At 41.7% G+C, this 20,373-nt stretch overlaps 1 protein-coding gene across 1 annotated transcript in view; it reads left to right on the top strand.

Moving 5' to 3' along the window:
- The first annotated feature begins 1,012 nt into the window (after positions 1-1,012).
- The window catches only part of gcgrb (glucagon receptor b), a 53,738-nt gene continuing 34,377 nt past the window's right edge, over positions 1,013-20,373 (top strand). The window contains exon 1 of the mRNA XM_031289200.2: positions 1,013-1,371. The gene's annotated coding sequence lies outside the window, so the exon portion shown is untranslated. The remainder of the gene's footprint in view (positions 1,372-20,373) is intronic.

Here is a 20,373-nt window from a genome sequence, read left to right as displayed (position 1 = left end):
GCATGTCTAAACCCAGTCACACACACATGTATATTTATATATATATATATTAGGGCTGTCAATCAATTAAAAAATTGAATCTAAGTAATTACATACTCTGTGATTAATTAATCGAAATGAATCGCATACATAATTAACGGTGCCTGAACCGGCAGCTGCAGATTGTTACATACCGGTGTTGAATCCTCTACAGTAAAACAGTCAAACTTTACACCGTTTAGCGTTAGCTGTCAGCATTGTAACCGTGTTTAATCTTCTATTCTTATATACAGTCTATGGTTTAATCCAGCTACTAGCTAGTGGTAGGCTAACGTTAGCTGCTGTTGAGTATAGTGTTAACTAGCGTCACGTGCAGCGGTGTTTGTGTTGCCGTCTGTTTCAGAGCACCAGAGAGAAGCGCAGACATATCAGTGACACCAGATTTCGGTAGCCAGGGTTGGCAGGAAGAAGATTTTTACAAGTAAATGTTCCAATTAATGATCCAGGCAGCACTTTCTCGTCTCCCGTTATTTTTTTAACGCGTTATTTTTTCTGAGATTAATTAATCGAAATTAACGCGTTATTTTGACAGCCCTAATATATATATATACACACACGTCTACATCTATGTGCATTATTGCACTTGTAGGCTATGTCTCTATATTTCATATATTTTACAGTATTCTTTGATTCATTACTACTTTTTCTTCAGCTGCATTTTTGCAGTCTTTTGTCAAAAAATATTCACATTTACATGACAATATAACCTTGCTACATTCTGTTTTACAGTATATGGCCTCAGATCATAAAAATCACCTATACTCCATTTTTTGCTGTATCTGATTTCTTAATAAAACACACACACACACACACACACACACACACACACACACACACACACACACACACACACACACACATTTTGAAAGTGCTTCTACAAACGATGCAACACGTTCACCCGTTTGAGTTGTATTTTGAAACTTTTCACCGGAAGTTAGCCTCTACATTCTGACTTGTGTGACAGATATCGGGAGCGCAGAGCACTAACAGCGGACCATTCAGCCTCTTTCAGTCCGATGCACTGACTTTAGTCCAAAGCTGCAACAGGAGCGAGATTTCATTTAGGAAAGTGATTTATAGAAACAATAGTAAGACTGGACAGAACTGGACAAGGGAAAAGTTGAGAACTCCCTAGTCCAGACTTTCTTTCTTATTTCTTTATTTTCATCATCAGCGCCTTTGTTTTAGCCTATTTGTTTCTCCACCTTTGGACACGGTGATGCGTGCTGGCTGTGCTCTCTGCACTCTACCAGCGGTGATGGGTCGGGCCGCGAGATGAGCAGCGGGCGGTGTGGGGGTGCCAGAGGCGCACGAGGAGGTCTGGACGCTAAGGTAAAAACTCGGTTTGTTGGTTTAGGGGTTACCTTTGCTTCTCCCTGTGGTCCAAACTGTTTTATCCTGGAAGAGAGGGGCAGCCTCAACTTTTTAAGGTTGCCTTAGGATAGCTATAGTGTGTGTGTGTGTGTGTGTGTGTGTGTGTGCGCGCGCGCGTGTGTTTGTGTGTCTGTGCGCACGCGAGTGCGTGGTCTTCTTATCGCAATGAGGGAATTAGAGGATTTAGATAAAATAACCTTTTCCTCTTTCAACAAGCAACTGGTCTGTCGTGTTTTAATCTGTATGAACAGCAAACCAAGTCCACTGTGTTTTAATTCATTATCTGCTTGTCCTCATCATGACTTGGTGATCTAACTAACCATTACACATATAATTCACCATTACCTGTCATTGCATATGCACTGGTTATACTGTTTCACTGTTTCACTCTAAATCGTAACCTACTGATATAGTTTCTTTTTGAAATATATATATCTGTTTTCTATAGTATTCTAATCTATTCTGTTTGTTTCTATTTGTACGTGTTTTCTGGAGCTATAGCAAAAACAGATTTCACTACAAGTTGTACTGTGTATGAGTGTGACAAATAGCCTAAACATGATTGGATTGGATTTTGCTTAATGTCGAGGACACACAATTTGAGAAGTTACCAGGGAACGAATGAGGAACTAACTTCAAGTGAACCATTAGTTAATGAGTAACTCCTAATCAAATTTTATAGAGTAGCTAAAAAACAGTGATGAACGTATCATGAACGACTTTATAATTGCTTAATCGTTAATAAGTACTTCCCTACCTAATGGAGCACTATAATAATGATGAGTTACAGAGAACAGCCTGGGAGATCCTATATTAATGAATTATTGAGTAATAATTAGTTAATGAATATCCGTCGCCCTGACCTCTGTGGTTATGAAGTCCTTTGAGCGCCTTGTGCTTTCACACCTCAAAGCCATCACCGACCCCCTCCTGGACCCCCTGCAGTTTGCCTACAGAGCCAATAGGTCTGTAGACGATGCAGTCAATTTGGCCCTCCACTACATCCTCCGGCACCTGGACTCCGCAGGAACCTACGCCAGGATCCTGTTTGTGGATTTCAGCTCTGCCTTCAACACCATCATCCCAGCTCTGCTTCAGGAGAAACTCTCCCAGCTTGGTGTGCCTGACTCCACCTGCAGGTGGATCACTGACTTCCTGTCTGACAGGATGCAGCATGTGAAGCTGGGGAAACACGTCTCCGACTCACAGACCATCAGCACCGGATCGCCCCAGGGCTGTGTTCTTTCTCCTCTGCTCTTCTCCCTGTACACCAACAGCTGCACCTCCAGTCACCAGTCCGTCAAGCTTCTGAAGTTTGCGGACGACACCTCCCTCGTCGGACTCATCTCTGATGGAGACGAGTCCGCCTACAGGTGGGAGGCTGACCACCTAGTGACCTGGTGCAACCAAAACAATCTAGAGCTCAACGCTCTAAAGACAGTGGAGATGGTTGTGGACTTCAGAAAGAGCCCAGCCCCACCTGCCCCCATCACCCTCTGTGGCTCCACAATTGACACTGTGGAGTCTTTCCGCTTCCTGGGAACTACCATCTCCCAGGACCTCAAGTGGGAGCTGAACATCAGCTCCCTCGTCAAGAAAGCACAACAGAGGATGTACTTCCTGCGGCAGCTGAAGAAATTCAACCTGCCAAAGACAATGATGGTGCACTTCTACACAGCCATCATTGAGTCCATCCTCACATCGTCCATCACCATCTGGTACGCTGCTGCCACTGCCAAGGACAAGGGCAGGCTGCAGCGTGTCATTCGGTCAGCTGAGAAGGTGATTGGCTGCAATCTGCCGCCGCTCCAGGACCTATACGCCACCAGGACTCTGAAGCGTGCTGGAAAGATTGTGGCTGACCCCTCCCACCCCGGACACAAGCTCTTTGAGCCACTCCCCTTTGGCAGGAGGATGAGGTCCATCAGGACCAAAACCTCACGCCACATAAACAGTTTTTTCCCCTCCGCCACTAGCCTTATTAACAAGGCCCGGAATCCATCCTGACTCTCTCCACACCCCACTGTAAATACTCTGTACCTACTGTACCTACTCTGTACCTACTCTGCTGTAGCGTTCCTTTTTACTACTGTTTAACTTATTTTACTATTTATTTAATTTAATTTTATCGTTATTAATACATACTGTGTGTATATGTTTATACTTATATTGTTTATATTCTTTTTATCCTTCTTATATTTGTATGTGTGACATGCTCCAACAACACCATGACAAATTCCTCGTATGTGCAACGTACTTGGCAATAAAGCCCTTTCTGATTCTGATTCTGATTCTGATCTGTGAATCAGTCCAACAGATCACCTTCTTCATGAGTCATTCCTGATTCCTGCTTCCTCATTGTTCCTCATTTGTCCCCTGGTGACTACTCAAACTGTGTGGCCCTTATTGTAAATTATTGCAAACCTATAGTTGTTGTTTGAGACATCGGATGAAGTGATAAGAAAGACAAAGCACAGAATATGAATCCATGGATATCGGAGGCCTATTGCGTGTTGCAGCTTCTTTGCTCATGGTTAACGAGAGGCATATGGTCACTTGAAATGTAATTATGAAAAGTTTAGAGTACGATAAATATCTCTTCTCTTTGCCCCCCTCTAGCCATCATTCTCTCTCTGTGTGTTTTTTGTTTTCCTACAAATCCATGAATATGAATGTGCAGACGCTTACTGATATTGGTATATCACTTTGGTATTATTGTGGCTCAAAAAAAAGGGGCAGGTTGTGTGATATGAAGTGCTGCACAAAGCTGGTCACACAATGGGTGTAAATATTCTATTTTGCTTGATTCTAAGGTGATTGCTGAATGATTATTTTGTGATTATGACACAACAGGCGCTGATGTCATCTGAAACTGCATGCAACAAATATTTTGTAAAGACGTGGGTAATCATCTAATCAGCAGACATTATGCAATCTCTGCCGGTTATTTTGCTGCTAACAGTCGACATCTGCACAGAAGAATTATTATGTCCTGATGCAGCTGGAACCAGAGTCCCTGTAATATGCCTTTAGGGGCTGAGAGTGTCCCTGCAGTCATCAACCATTAGTTTACGGTAGCCCATAGAGGCCACATTAGACATAAATCAATGTTATATTCATAAAGGGACTAATTGCGTGCATGTGGTGATAGTAATAAGGGAAATCTTATTATATACAATTATTATTCTGTGAGAGAGCTGCAACAATTACTCAATTATCAATTTATTCAGATTATGAACAGGAAATGAATACGAAACTAGTTTGATAATCAATTAAGAATTTTAGTCATATTTTAAGCAAAAATGTCAAGTATTACTGGTTCCAACTTTGCAAATGTGCTGATTTGCTGCAATGTAATAATAAACAGAATATCTTTGAGTTTTGGACTGACAAATAAAACAAGCGATCTAAACATATCACCTTGGGCTGTGAAACAACTAATCCAGTAAACAATCAGCAGATTAATTGTGAATAAAAATAAGTGTTACTTGCAGCCCTGTGTGAAAAAAAACTGTTACACACATGCCCTCTATGGCCTTCTGTAATTTCAGGAGGTGTGTTGTTCACAGTATTTATATATTATTTTATTTTTGTGCTGGCACCTCGATACTCTGCACCTCACTGACAAGTTTCTCCTCAGAGAAGTTCGCCTCTCATCCCAGGCCATTTGAATATTGTCTCCGGCTTTAAAAGGGGATGAGAGAGGCTGAAATGATTGAACAATGTATCCCACCCCATCCCATTCCTCCGGATTTCCAGATTGTGCTCCGGGTACACCTGGTATGCAAAACCTGCCCCAAGATGGTGCTTGTGTTTGCACCAGAGCCCTTTCTCTCCCTCTGTGTCCTTTTGCCCCCCTTCTGTGCTTGCGTTCACTCTCCAAGAAGTAATATCTTAAGATGTCCTGCCCGCGGGCTCCGTGGTTTCCTCAGACATCAGACCACTCTCTTTTATATGATGGCTGCCGATTTGATTTGCCTCGTCAAGATAGGTAGGAGCACAGACAGGGAACATTTATAAAATATAGATATTGTCTTCAAGCATAAGGGCAGACAAACTAGGCTAAAGTCTTTTATCCATTAACTTCTTTCTGATGATACTATTGTCAAAAAGCTGGAGCTTTCACGGGGTAAACTTTTTTTTAATCAATACACTGACAAAGAGGGTTGTTGTGAAACAAAACTTGGCAAGTCTAATTCAGCCGGACTGTGGATGGAGCCTGTTGGGGCCATTGTTGAAGAAGGTGATTGCTTTGACTCAGGAGTCCATATTGCAGTATATTGGATTACTTGCTCAATGAGTAACATTTTCAGTGTGTGGCATAAAGTGAGGCTTGAACATATACAGTACAGTACATTATAATAGACTTACATTTGACTTCATACTGTATACATTTACTACTACTTGTGCTAGTAAATGATGAAGTATCACACCCTGCCCCTCCTGTGTCTCCTCATATTGATTATGTAACAGTTTCAAACTAAAATTCAGATGTCAATATACAGTGGAGGCTGGCACACATCAACTTGTTAAGATACGCCATTGTCCTATTTCTCAGTGTCAACACATGCCAACTCTCCACAAAAAAAGAGCAGTTTTTCACATTTGCTCCCTGGAATGCTGTATCTTGACTATATGGTCTGTCTGCATGACACGTACAATGTGTACTATGGTTGTCAATGATGCATGTTAAATGACGTGATGCTCGCCAATGCAGCCGGTGTGTGTTACACTGATTTGGTGCTTGTTATCTTCCTGGTAAAAATGACAGCACAGGGACACTTTGTTACAAACATTGTTGATTGCTACCATGTTCATGCCATTTCTTGGAGTTGACATCGATGCAATCGATGGAGCCAAGAATGAGTAGGTGAATTGGAGCTTGGTGCATATAGGAGACAGACAAGCACAAAATGAAACAACGGCCATGTCATAGTGTAATGCAGAGGTATAAAAATTGCCAAGTCTCTTAATTTGTAACTACGGTATTACTGTGAAACAAGCCTAACAGTCTACAGCCATGATACATCTAAAACGCTAATAGAATGGTTTGTGCTTCTTGCAAGAACTTCAAAGTTTCGGACCGCTGTTAACACGCTCAGAGAGAGAAGGAGCTTTTTGTAAAAGAAGGTCTTGCATATTTCATGTTCTGTATATTTTCTTTTGTATACTCCTCCATTTGATCTCTGTGTTATTTATTCATTAAGGTAGGTTGAGGTACGGGGTGAGTGATCACACAAGAAGCCTCACTTTAGTCTCTCTGTTCTGCACACTATACATATCATTAACACGCACACGCACGTGTGTTGAGAGAAGGTCTGCTCTATAAAATCAATTGTTGATTTAATCAACATTTACCCAGACTGGTTTCTGACGCATGTGGTCACACAAACAAACAAACAAACAAACAAACAAACAAACACACACACACACACACACACACACACACACACACACACACACACACACACACACACACACACACACACACACACACACACACACACACACACACACAGCATATTAGGAGCAGATTGCCCCTGCCTGGTTAAACACACACATTTTATGTGTCAGGGAAAATCACATTAATTAATCTCATTCTGATGCTGATGTCATCAACGTGAGATGCCCTTGTGGTTAATTATGTAATCCAAGAAATTACCGCAGGACGGCGGGACATGAGGCTGCACGCTTTACAGATGTTTTAAATTGCTGAGCCTTCTTTACGGAGAGTAGAGTTGCAGGTGCGGCAAGTTTCATTCTAACACTTTGACATGAGTAAAAGAAAAACAATTCTGCAAAACCTTGGAACCTTGGAAGTTCAGTGTTTTCTCATATACAGTGGCAACATTTTTCAAATTCTTGCCTACAAAACTATCTGCACATGGCACCTAGTATGGTTAAACCCACTCATCCAGCAGTTACAGAGGGACATTATAATTAATTTGGAGTGGTGTTTCTGTCCTGACCTGATGAATGTAAGTCCAGTATTCACTTTCTTTTAGCTCTGTTTGTCACCAACATCTCTTGAGGTAAGTATCTGACTCTTAAGCTGCTAAATGCGCCACTATGTCGTATGTTGGTGCTGAGCAGGTACCAACATACAACAGTAAGGGTTTTAGGGCGCATTTGCTGAAAACAGCTGGCCGCTGCAGTTGAAAAATGACGCAATGAGAGCGGTGATAGTAATACAAAAAGTAAAGTTGAAAGAGCACTTAGGGCGTTTTCACACCTGAAAGTCCGAAACTAGGGCCTGACCAAGGTTCATGTTTTTGTTACATTGTATACATTTGATCCGGTAAGTTTTGGTTTCATACTGCAGTTATGCAAGCGCACTAAAGATCTATACGTGACAAAACTACATTCTGCCGTCATCACACACTTGAGCTGCGTCTCCAGATAGTTATAATTGATTGGTTTGTAGACGGGCTTCCCCGTCCTCTCGTATCCTCTCTCTGTGTCGGAGTTTTTTCAACTGACTGCTGCGGCTCTTTTTTGTTTTGTTGTGATGTTAAGAAGCAAAGATACGGGAACTTTCTTTCTGGAGCATTTATTCAGAGACAAACGGAAACCTACACTGTACATTTACTACCACTTAACAAATAAACTGCTGATGTATTCTCTGCTCTGATAGCCGACAGCTGTCTGCTCTGAGCGCATTCACCGTCACACACTCTCTCATGTAGCCTACACACTGAGCACCGAGCTATTCCTTAAAGGAGCTTCCCTGGTCTTGTAACACAAGGAGAGCCTGCCAGAGCTTCTTATATTTGGTCCGAAAGTCCAAACCATCCAAAAAATGCTTTCACACTATAAACGAAACGGACCATGGTTCAGTTTGGTCCGAACCGAGACCACCTCTTTTTATCGGACCAAAATTTGGTCTTTGGATCTGGACCGTGGTCCGGGGGAGGTTTCACACCTGTAATTTTGGTTTGGCTCAAACTGAAAAGTCCGAAAGTCCGGACCAAATGAGGTAGGTGTAAAAACGCCCTAAAACAGACAGTAATTTGAAATGTGACTGCGGCTTTCAGCTCTTACACATTCACACTGTGATGTTCATGCATGTGCCTGCAATGCCACTGTGTGTGTGTTCATCGATGACCATGTGGACGAATCTAATCATCACGCTGCTCTTTGAGTTTATCTGACTGAAGGTGAAATTGAAAACCATCACTCCATCACATTGATTTATAAACCTGCATTATCCCTTCGCTCCTTCACTCCCTCTTTCTCTCTCTGGCTTTCAGTGTTCTTGACCCGTATCTAAATCTCTTATCTCACCCATTAATGGTAATAAAATAAGGGAGTCAGTTAAACACACTCCCTTTGTTTTTTAAGCTGTATGTCTTTCCTCCTTCCCTTCCCTACCCTTCCCTTTTATTTTACTATCTCCTCACACTGTACATTAACCATCGCTGTATCCTCCTCAACATCTCTACTCCCTAAATACTTCCATTCCATCTGCAATGCTCGCTCTCAAATAGTCACAGTCTGAATCGCCCTAAATTTTCTCACTCTCTTTCTTGAAGCATAAAATTTAAACTCTCCCACCTCTGCCCATCAATGCATTGTATGTGTGTGTCTGTGTGTGTGATCAGCTCATCTTCTCTCCCCTGAGCCCTCACCCACACCCTTGACTTTCATTTGATCCCCCACTTGGAAGTTCCACAGTGGTGTAATGTTGCGTTAAGGTATGTTTGGACAAATTAGTATTCTTTCTACACTGAAAGACAAATGATGTCTGATGAGTATCATTATGAATAAAAAATGTGTGAGGAGAGAGGAGATTGATAAAACAGAAAAGAGAAGAGCAATATGTAGACAAGTGAGACAAGTGCTGGAAAAGAAATATACCCACCAGAAACAAAAGGTGATTTAATTTGACACTGGCTACAAAGTTCCGCAAGTAACCAGATATCTTGAGTGATTTATGCTAAAGCTCCCAGTTCTTTAAGTCGCTCCAACTGTCTGCTTGAATCAACGTAATATTTAAAGACAGCCAAGTAACTTTTATCCACACTGGCAGCATGGCTCTAGGGATGCTCCTACATTCTGTCGAACCACCACTTTAGTTCAGACTGAACTATCTGAACATGGATTGCCATTACATTTTGTGCAGACATTCATTCACCCCTGACTTGAGCGCCACCATCAAATTGACATTTTAGTTTTTTAGGGAAATATCTTGATAACTACATGGATGACTATGAAATTTGAAACACACACTCATGTTCCCAGGGAACATTTTAACTCATTCTCCATTAACATTGACGTTGCTTAACATCAGTATGTTAGCATTGTGAAATGATAATGAAACAGGCACATCCATGTGCCCAATAGGATGGGTGCTGGATCAAAACATATCATTGAAATAAATGTTTATGGGCGTTAACAAAGAACCTTTGGGCTACACATGACCTGCTACGACCTTTGACCCAAGTCTAGAGTGGCTGAGAACATTTTGAATTCAACAGAGGAGAAAGTTGTTTCCTGCTCTAAATTTGAGAGAAAGCAAGAGTACATCGCAATGACCACATCACAAATGCAAGTTAGTCTAGAACCTTTCAGCTCATTTTTGATTGCGTTAGCAACGGCCCAGGACCAAAATGCTTCTGGACGCAATTGGATAGACCTACAATGAAACATGAGACCTAGTGCTGAGTGAAATGTAAACAGACTACAGCGGGCAGTGCTGAGCTGTGATGGTGTAGCATTAATATGTCTGTGAACGAGTGTTGTCGTTTTTGCCATCAGAATTTGAAAATAGTACTTTAACAGAAAGTTGTGTCAGTCATTGTATCAAACATGCCCCTAATGAGATAAATGGTTGTGATTGGCCCGGCAAGGATCTGGTCGGCTGGAAATCTGTCTGAATGGGAGAGAGACCAGACATATTTGCCAGAGCAAATAAAACATGAGCTCGTCGATTCGTCGGGTTCCTAGGCTAAGCTGTTGGTTTTTACTAAGTGCAGCAAATGAACCAATTGGCATGCTGCCAGCAAAGCACAGTGAAGATGGCGAGAGATCCACTGTCTGTGAGCTGATCCATTATACATGAAGTTCTAATATATAATGTGATCTAGCATACACAGCTGGGAGGGGAGACAGAGCAAGAGGAGGGAGAGAGAGAGAGAGAGAGAGAGAGAGAGAGAGAGAGAGAGAGAGAGAGAGAGAAGAAATGGGGAAGTAATATAAATAGGGTTTGTCTGTGATGTCTGTCTGATGAGTCAAATGCGACATTTTGACACCATCAACACATATCCGCTATCGCTGCTGTTTTCTGACATGGATAAATCCCAACTAACCCACTCGCTACTCCACTGATTCATAAATTACTGTACATAAATGGACAGTAGAAACTGTATGATGAATTAACTTGCCTTTTTTTTTTTTTTTTAGCTAACTCTATCTCTTAGATGCACAAACACATGCCCACAATTTAAGGAATGAAAAACATTACTGAGGATACGTTCAGGCTTGTCAGTGTTGAGATCAACACTGGCATACCGGTGATGTCCTTCTGAGCTTAACCGAATGACGTTTTGTCTGGCCGGCGTGGACGTCCATGCGTACTTGTAGTGAGCGCATGTGTGTGCTGTTACGGGAAAGACAGTGCTTGTGGGACAGAATTTATAATTAGTCAGGTAAACATTTACCCTCTAGGATATCACTTACCCCTCTATGTCTTTCAGTTACACCCAACAATTGTTGAAGTCATGCTGCTCGTCTGTCGTCATGACTCCTGTTGTTGGGACAACCATTATCCTAGCTCTCTACGGGACAACTGAAGTTTATCCTGAAGTTAGTCCACTCCGGCGCAAAAAACTTCCCGTCCATTGTCTCAATGAGCTAATGTTGGCTGGGAAAAATGATGAAGTGAATTAACAATACATTTAGAAGGTATAAAGTCTACAACAGCACACTTTCAGCACAATCAGCTGTTTTTTAAGTACAACAGGGAATTCAGAGATGTGGCAAAATCATTTAAAACGTTTATTTAGATTTAATTGGATGCATTCTGCTGAGTAGCCAACAAGGATGAGAGGTGCAAACTTTCTTTATCATAAGAAAAATACAGTGACAACACTAAATTCAAACAGTACCCAGAGCAATTGCAGCAGTTACAAATGATTCCTTTTACAATTTTTAGCCACATTAGCAGCATGACTAGGGATGGCAATGTTAATCTGTCAGTGGGTTGGTCCACAACTCAATATCTCAACATCTACTGTGTGGATTGCAATGAAATTTTGTAAATACATTCATGTTCCTCTCAGGATGAATTATAATGATTTTTTCTAGCATCATCAGGTAAAAATTTACTTTGGTTAATGACCAAATACCTGCAAAACTATTGACAATCTCATCAGCATCAGCTGTATTTTATGTGAAGTGCTATCAGCAAATGAAGATGGTGATAATGGTAAACTGTATACCTGCTAAATATCAGCATGTTGCCATAGCATGTAGTTCAAAGCATCGCTGTGCTTAAGTACAGACACAAAGCTGCCAACATGACTGTAGACTCAAGCAGTAATATTTAAATAGTAACAGGCTTTTTTCACTTCAGATTGACAGATTGTCCTTCAGTCTTGCCCAAATCATATTGATCACAGGAATACAACATAAGATTCTGGGTAACTGCGGTGATCCTCTGATTGAAGAACATGCGGGTTATTTAATGCAGCATGTCATCAAAGCAGCAACACTGTGATTCATTCAGCTTTGAGTGTGACATTGAGAGAAAACACTGAGGCGAGTGGAGGCAGGCTGTGCTGTTCACAGTCAGGCCTGTGGCACTACAGGAAATTTATGAATGATTTCTCAGTATTTACATTTTTATCACCCTTTTTCAAACTAATGTGTGAAGAAAAGCTTATATCAAAAGCATGCGATACAAGTTACTCAATGACTATGATTACAATAATTCAAATGAAAATATGACCCCACCGGTTTTACACATCAAAGTCTGTTTACAGTGCTTGGAAGGTACTAATCTTTATGTGAAATAAGTTGTATGAAGCATTTTCTGGTTCCAGAGCTGTGTAAAATCGGATAAGTGATGTCACCTGAGTCAGTGTCAGTTGGGTCCGAAGACTACAAGTTTGCAAAAATAAAAAAGGGAGTGTAGAATTAAAAAGCAGTGAGTTTACCAGACCTCTGTAGCCAGCTCCTCATCTCTGCTTGAGGCTAGCATCTCAATGCTATCCGCTACTAGGATAACACACTAGAATCTCCAACTGAACTGTGGGTGGTCGAGTTGCATTGTGGGTAATGTAGGAGCTGGGTTTTGTCAAGGAAGAAGAGTGTGTGGAATACAAAAGATGATACCTCTGGTTCTGCTGCATCAATTTGGAGCTGTCCATTGTGAGCTTTGACACTGTTATACAGTAGGAGAGCATCTCGTAATCAATTAAGTGCTCTTTATAGTGCTCTCAGAAGATTATAGACCACAAACATACATCACCGAAATGCATCAGTATAACTTGTATAATTACTGATCATTGGTGTCTTTTTGCTGTGCATTTGTAACAACTGTATTAATTGCAGTCGATTGTCAGTCATAATTTAAGTTATTTTGACAGAATCTGGGCTTGTTTTCTAATCCATCCTGATGGTTTCCAGGATTAGTCAACTGGGGCCAAACAAGGACAGGGAGTTGGAAAAAGGAAGAGCCAATATTAGTTAGAGGAAGTGGATTATATTTGGTATCTATTGGAACACATGTTAAGATAAACAGGGATGGATGACAGAGTGGAATACTTTGGGATGCAGTTAATATACCTTTTAGAAGTGTCTTAAGTGTTTTAAGTTTCTGCTGAATACCTGAAATGTATTTGTAATGTCCTTGCTACCAAAAGCTTGACAGAATTAAGACGATTAAATTATGATCCCAACTGTAGCTGCTGCCGTGTGTTCAGGTTTGGTTTTCATCACGTAAATATAGTATGATACGACTCGTCACAGATCCTGGTCCATAGCGAGCAGTCAGGGACGGCAACACACAGAGCAACAAGGATATCTATCCTTGAGTAGCAACAAGTCATCTAATTAAAACACTTAATCTCACTTGAGGTCTATTGTGAATTATTCGTGTTGGTTTAACCCGCTAGGTCAAAACATAAAAAACAATCTCACCCAGATCAGCCGAATGATCAGCCTCGGCCGCACAGCTGACCATTGTTGAACATCAGTGTTTAGAATGCCTGCCAAGCCCAGATCAATATGCTGTAGACCGTAAGCATGATGGATTAAGAGACTGATTAAGATCTCTCAGGGCCACCCGCATGTTTGACCTCACAAACTGGGACCCATTCACCTCTACTGTCACTACAACCACCACAACACAAAAATGCAGACATACACAGTGTCCCAAGACATTTGTCCCACAGTTTTAACATCCTACTAAAAAATGACAACACAAGACCAACAAGACCCCGTAGTGACCAAACAATTAATCCACTTATCTAAAAGTTTAAAAAAAATCCAGTGTCTTCCTGAGCCTACAGAGCCCAGTAGGTGTCATGGAGAAAAACTAAATTGTGCTCCTGATTTATTAATTAATGCACACAAATGACTTAATTTATGCTCTCGGGATGTCAAAGATATCACAATATTGTGTTCAACAACCAAAACCTAAAGTATATCCACCGATCTCAATCCAATCAACATAAAACGGTACTCAATTATAGCTATCCATACTTATAGCGTGAAGGGTGCACACAAGACAAAACAATTAGCATGAAAGGAGATAATTTATTTTTTTCATGACAGCTCCCTGGCTCCATGCCAATGTGACCATACCAGGACATTATTATCACACACAAATGTGCTGTATTTATTTATTTATTATTATTTGTTTGTTTTTTTAAGAAAAAATGCAGCCTATTTTAACCAAATGCCTTTGGTGCTCTCACTCCGCAAAAACTGTAAAATGGGCAGAAGTACTGAAGCCTCCCCACAGCATAGACCACATTGTCACATCAACCTATGAGAAGAAACAATCATCCTATTCCAAAAGTCTGAAAACTCATCATCTAGGCACAGCAAGTTATGAGCAAAATAAAAAAGGCTCTTTGTCTTTGGTGTCATTGCTTTCCAGCTCAACGCCATTCTTCTACTTATGTATTTACTATTATTCTGCTGTATGGATGTAAAATACCACAAACCGCTGCCATACAATGATATTTTACGCTAGAAGAATAGCTTGTTGAATGTAATGTGTGTTAATGTGTTAAGACAAGAGTTATGGCATTCCCCCTTATCCCCCCCCTCAAATTGCTTAACTGCTTACACATATTTGAGTGGCCTTGCTGGATGACGTTGCGTTGTTGTTGCAGTAAATGTTAAACAAGGTTCAACGTTTGTTTTTCCCTCCATCCCCCTGAGTCGGCACCTCAACTGTGCCAACACAATGGCCTCATTAAAATAAATGAGGAGGCTGTCTTTTTTCATGCAGCATTGTTGTCTATCTGAACATAACTTAGTTTGGATGTGGCCTCACAGTAAAACTTATTCACAGCCATGAGTGTGACCTTGATTCTTAAAGTAACATGTGACACACACACACACACACACACACACACACACACACACACACACACACACACACACACACACACACTTTCACTTTCACTTTCATTTTTATCTTGGTGGATGTTCTTCATTATTTTGTCCCTTTGCCCCATGATAGAGACAACAGTGACATAAAACTTGATATAAAAATGTAAATAAGTTAAATAAATATAGTTTCAAGGTGCACACAGCTTCTGATGGCCCATAAAAATATCTTAATACATTATTTAATTTTCTTCATTTATAAGACAATAAAAGCGGGATGGGGTTGAGGCAGTATTTTTCCCACAGACCCATAAGTCCTCGCTTCTTCCCAGATGAGCCAGATGATCAAATTGTAAAATTACAGGAGTGATCTATGTACATGCTTTTCATATGTAAAATTTATGACGACAATTTGGAACTTTGCTGTGTATAAGAAGTGCTTCAGTAACAATTAATGTGTGGGTAAAAAACCTCCTCTGCTGACTGAGGATCAGTCTCTTCACTTTGTCAGTCATTTTATGTTTGTGTGTAATCTCAGCTCTCAGCAGCAACCTCCCCATGATTGATTTTCCTTCATATTTTCTTGCTTCATCTTGTGACAGGAAGAGCCTGAGGCTGTTGGATCGACGGACGAGGCGTCATGTTGTTTCTTAATGAAGCCGCTCGCTTATGTTCTAACACTGACACTGGGCATACACACACACACTCACAGTGATACCTATTACAGTGTGCCAACTGGTCCCTGCAGAGCGCTCCAGTCTGGTTATTTTTTCCTGTTAAGTTTTACGCACATTTGTAATAGTGTCTTTTTCACCTTTATCCGTAATTTTGCTTTGAAGCAGGAAGACAGTGAGGGAGAGTGCTGTTATTTACACCTGCCAGATCTGATCACTATCAGTAACACTTCTTTCTCTCGTACATCTCATTTTTTCACTCACACACACACACACACACACACACACACACACACACACACACACACACACACACAGCAGTAAAAGTTTGTGATTGTTAGGTGTCGGAGGTGTTTTTGTTCCACCTTGATTGGTGATGTTGACAAGGCAATATTCCTGCTGAGTTTTTTGTGGCGTAGACACACACACATAAAGCCCTGCTTCTTTTTGTCTGGGCCGGGTTCGCAGGGCCTAGGGCGAGGCCTATAAGCTCCAAACTCTGTCCCTCTGTTGCTCTGTCACTGAGTCGTTCTGTTACTGAGTGATGAAGTTCCATTATTGGTCAGATTAAGCGTGATGACGTCGGTGTTTTTGTTTTTTACTATTAGCTATTTGCTATTGCCTATTACCCTTTCAAACTGTATTGGCGTGACACCGGCTTTTACCTCCGCTATTGCCCATCAATCAGTTGATTAACTTCCTCAATACACGCCAAAAAGAAGCGGGCAGCGTTAAGTAGACAGCTGAAAGATAAACTACTCAAATAACAAAAAGGAGTATGCCTACACATCATGAACAAAGGAGGAATCATCTCTAAAATAGAACCATCTGAAAGTAGCACAAGGAAACAATGCCAGTGGGATTACGTCTCACTTTCAGTTTCCAGTGGAAACTAAATGTTGTTTGTAGCTCAACATGTTTGTTTACAACAACAAAGTCACTATACAAACTCATACTGAGTGAAGTTTAGAGAGAAATACAATTTAAGAGATTTATCTGTCAAAGACATCAGTCAGTATCAGTCATTCATCCTGTCATACTGTCCTATTGTCCTCCCTCTGCTGAGGTCCGATGACGTCATTACCATGCATAATAATCAGCTTTTGTTTTAGCTTGACCAATTTGCTATTAGCTTAGCTAGCACTATGCTTGTGTAAAACAAAATGGCAGTGGTGTTGTTTTTTTGAGTAGTGGGGTCACTCTTGCCTCTTTGAGGGCGTCGGGGAAACAGCCAATTGACAAGGAGATGTTGAGATGGGTGAGGAAAGGAAGAAGGTCTGGAGCAATGGACTGGAGAAGGTGAGAAGGGTTAGGATTAAGGGTGCAGGTGGTTGGGGGGGCGGAGGTAATCAAAGTAAGAATTTGATTTGGAGATAGAGGGGTGAAAGAGGAAAGAGTACTGGATGTGATGGATGGAAAGATGATTTCAGGAAGTGTGGTGGAGAATGAAGAGCGTATGTCATCTATCTTTTTTACAAAGTAGTTGACAAGGTGGGTTGGTAGGAGGGAGGAGGGAGGAGGTGGACTGGGGGAATCTATGAGGTTAGAGAAGATGGAGAAAAGTTTTTTGGGGTTGGAGAAAGAGGATTCAATTTTGGTTTGATAAAAAGAGCTTTTTGCTGCAGAAATAGAGGCAGCGAAGGAGGAAAGAAGAGAGTGATAGGTAAGCAGATCATCTGGGTGTTTAGATTTCCACCATTTCCTTTTCCACTCAGCACGCACTGAGTCAGACAACCACGGAGCTGGGGAGGACTTGCGAGCCTGCCGTGAAGTAAGAGGACAGAGAGAGTCAAGAGAGGAGGATAGATTAGAGAGGAGAGTGTCTGTGGCAGCGTTGGGAGGCACGAGTGAGAAAGAGTCAGATGGAGGGAGGGTTGATAAAGTACATAAGAGAAGAAGGAGAGAGTGAACAAATGTTACGGTGGACAGGTATAGTGTCTCTTGAGATATGGTTGTGAGCTTGGGAGAGTGGGAGAGAGTAAGAGATGAAGAAATGGTCTAAGGTATGGAGTGGGGTAACTCCTCCTAACACACCGGTAGCGCATCTCCTAATGAGGTGAGATAGGAGCTACTGTATGTGTTCTGAGGCGGAGAACGGAGGGGAGTTGTGGAGGAGACCTGAGGTGGTGCGGGGCTAGTGGGCGGTCGGGACCCATGGAGACACCATTGGGTGCACAAGACGACGTGCAGTGGCTGGCTTGGATGGCGGAACTGGACTGAGGACAGGACCTGAGGTGGTGCTGGTCTAGATGGTGATCGAGACCTGCGGTCAGGACCTGCGGAGACACCCTTCGGGGGTGCAGGATGACGCGCAGTGAGACATGCGATAGACAGCAGAGCTGGACCCAGAGGACAGGACATGAGGTGGTGCTGGTCTAGATGGCGGTCGAGACCTGCGGTTGGGACCTGCGGAGACGCCCTTTGGGGGTGCAGGATGACGCGCACTGAGAGGTGCTATAGACAGCAGAGCTGGACCCAGGATAAAGGGGCAGGGACATCCAGCTCCTCCAAAAACTCTCCCAGAGGACCTGGTGGGCGGTAGATAACAACAAAGATTAGTTGTACTGGATGCATTATGGTAACAGCATAAAGTTCAAAGGTGTTGAGTGTTTGTGGAGCGGGTGGGATAGGTAAGAGAGGTCGGGTTGCAGAAATGTTGCGAACTTATGCAACGTTTGTAGTATCTCCGATAGGATACACTAACAGGAATGGAAAAGCAGCACATTTCCAGATAAAGACACAGTGCAGTGCAAGTAAGATATCAGATATCAAGAAGATATCAAGCCCACTTAATCTCCCACGAAGACTCCTGCATAGACTCCTTGTCTTTGTCCTCCGAGTCTTCGTCTGATGAGACTGCCGCTGAAGCTGCCGCTTCACACAAATGCCAATATTAAATACAGGAGGTGATTGGTGTTGGCTACAGGTGAGGAGGCCCCACCCTAGCTAATCACTCAACACAGCACCTGGACAGTCATTAAGCACCACTTCCCAACTCCACACTTCACACTAAGCTAGTCTGATTACCCTAAACAGTTTCAGTCACCTTTAGTAAGACCACAAAGTTCCGGCCAAAAAACACAGTAAATCCAGCAAAACACAGCAGAAGTACAAGAAGCAGGAGAGCCCACAGTAAAAGCAGAAAAGACAAGAGGCAAGCAACAAAAGCAGCAAAACCAAGTAGCAAACAGCAAAAGGCAGCAGAATGAGCAAAATCAGCAGAACAAACGCAGTAAATTTAACCTTAAGGCAGCAGATGACAGTGACAGTGGGCAGAGAAGCCTAATAAAGTAAGTACTTATCTTAATATCTAGCTGTCTAGCAGTAAGTCTCCTCAGAAGTCAAATGCACTCTCAAATGCACTCTGATTCTACATTTGCGAGATGGACATAGTCCCAGTATTTTCAGGAGTTATTACGCTGCGTTGAAGCGAGCTGCTGTCCCGTCACTATTTCCGTGGTCAGAGCCAGAACCAGAGACGGTACAGATATCTGTTTCCCAACAGGTAACGGTATGTCAGCGCAGACAGCAGTGTGTCCGAGCAACTGACAGACATAAACACATTGGGAATTAACGTTTAGGCCTACTACACGTCAATTTTAGTATTAAATGTTATCAGTGGTGGAGGGTAACTACTGTATACCATTCTTCAATACAGTTGTAAGGTAGCCTACTTTTAATTATTTCCATTTTTGTCCTTCTTCATACTTCTACTCCACTACAATTCAGAGTCAAGTATTGTACATTTTACTTCACTATTTATTTTATAGCTTTAGTTACTTTGCAGATTCAGATTAATAACACAAACTATTATAAATAAAAAAACTATGATGTATTAAATTGGATAAAGATGAGACTTTGTTGATCCTGTGGTTAAATTCACAAGCTACCTGCCAAGTCACGCTTCTACAGTTATTTTGGTGAAAGTAACTCAAAAGTAATGCAAAAGTAGTGTAAAGCATTACAATTCAGAGACAGTAATATTGTAATATAACTAATTACTCCTAAAATGACTAACTAGAATCTATAATGTATTACCTTTTGAAAGTAACTTGCCCAACACTGGTCTTGGTACTTTAGGTGTTTGAGGCACACATTCATGCAGACACCCACTAAGCCTGAGGAGTGTAAATATTTGTGTGTAGCAGCAGGTTTGTCATAGCTGCTTACTCTCTGCAGAGCAGTGTCGGCTCCACTAATAATGGACAGTGGGATGAAGGGTTAGGACAGGAGTGAGCGAGCCGCAAAGGGGGATTATGAAAGGAACGGTAGGATTGAACATATCAGCTCTGACACTCGGGTTACATGGACTGTGACTCTGTAGGGACGGGGATTCAGCGATCATGTGGGTGTACACACAAACAGTTGGGTGGAAATGTATAAATTCGCTGTGAAACACTGATGCAGAGGCACAGAAAGAGACCATTGACTGTCCAATAAACCCTGCCCCGCTACTTACTGTTGCTATTTTTGTTAAGCTTTCCATTCTAGCATCAATTCCAATTTGTTTGATAACGGTGGCAGATTTATGGCTTGAAATTCTTGGTAATTATTGAAACAGTGGGTCTTTGACAGACAAAAACAAGGATTTAATTTCTCAGGCCTGCCAAACCGACGACTGCCAGGAGCAGAATTTATCAGCTAAAGCTAGCTAATTAGGGTTAACTATGTGAAATAGAAACACTGTCTTTGTCTGACTCATTTTGAAACATAAACCCTGTAA

Source organism: Sander lucioperca, chromosome 4, assembly GCF_008315115.2.
Source record: "Sander lucioperca isolate FBNREF2018 chromosome 4, SLUC_FBN_1.2, whole genome shotgun sequence".
Lineage (NCBI taxonomy): Eukaryota > Metazoa > Chordata > Actinopteri > Perciformes > Percidae > Sander > Sander lucioperca.
Note: the sequence above shows the minus strand (reverse complement) of the source record. Positions and strands in the feature narration are given on the sequence as shown.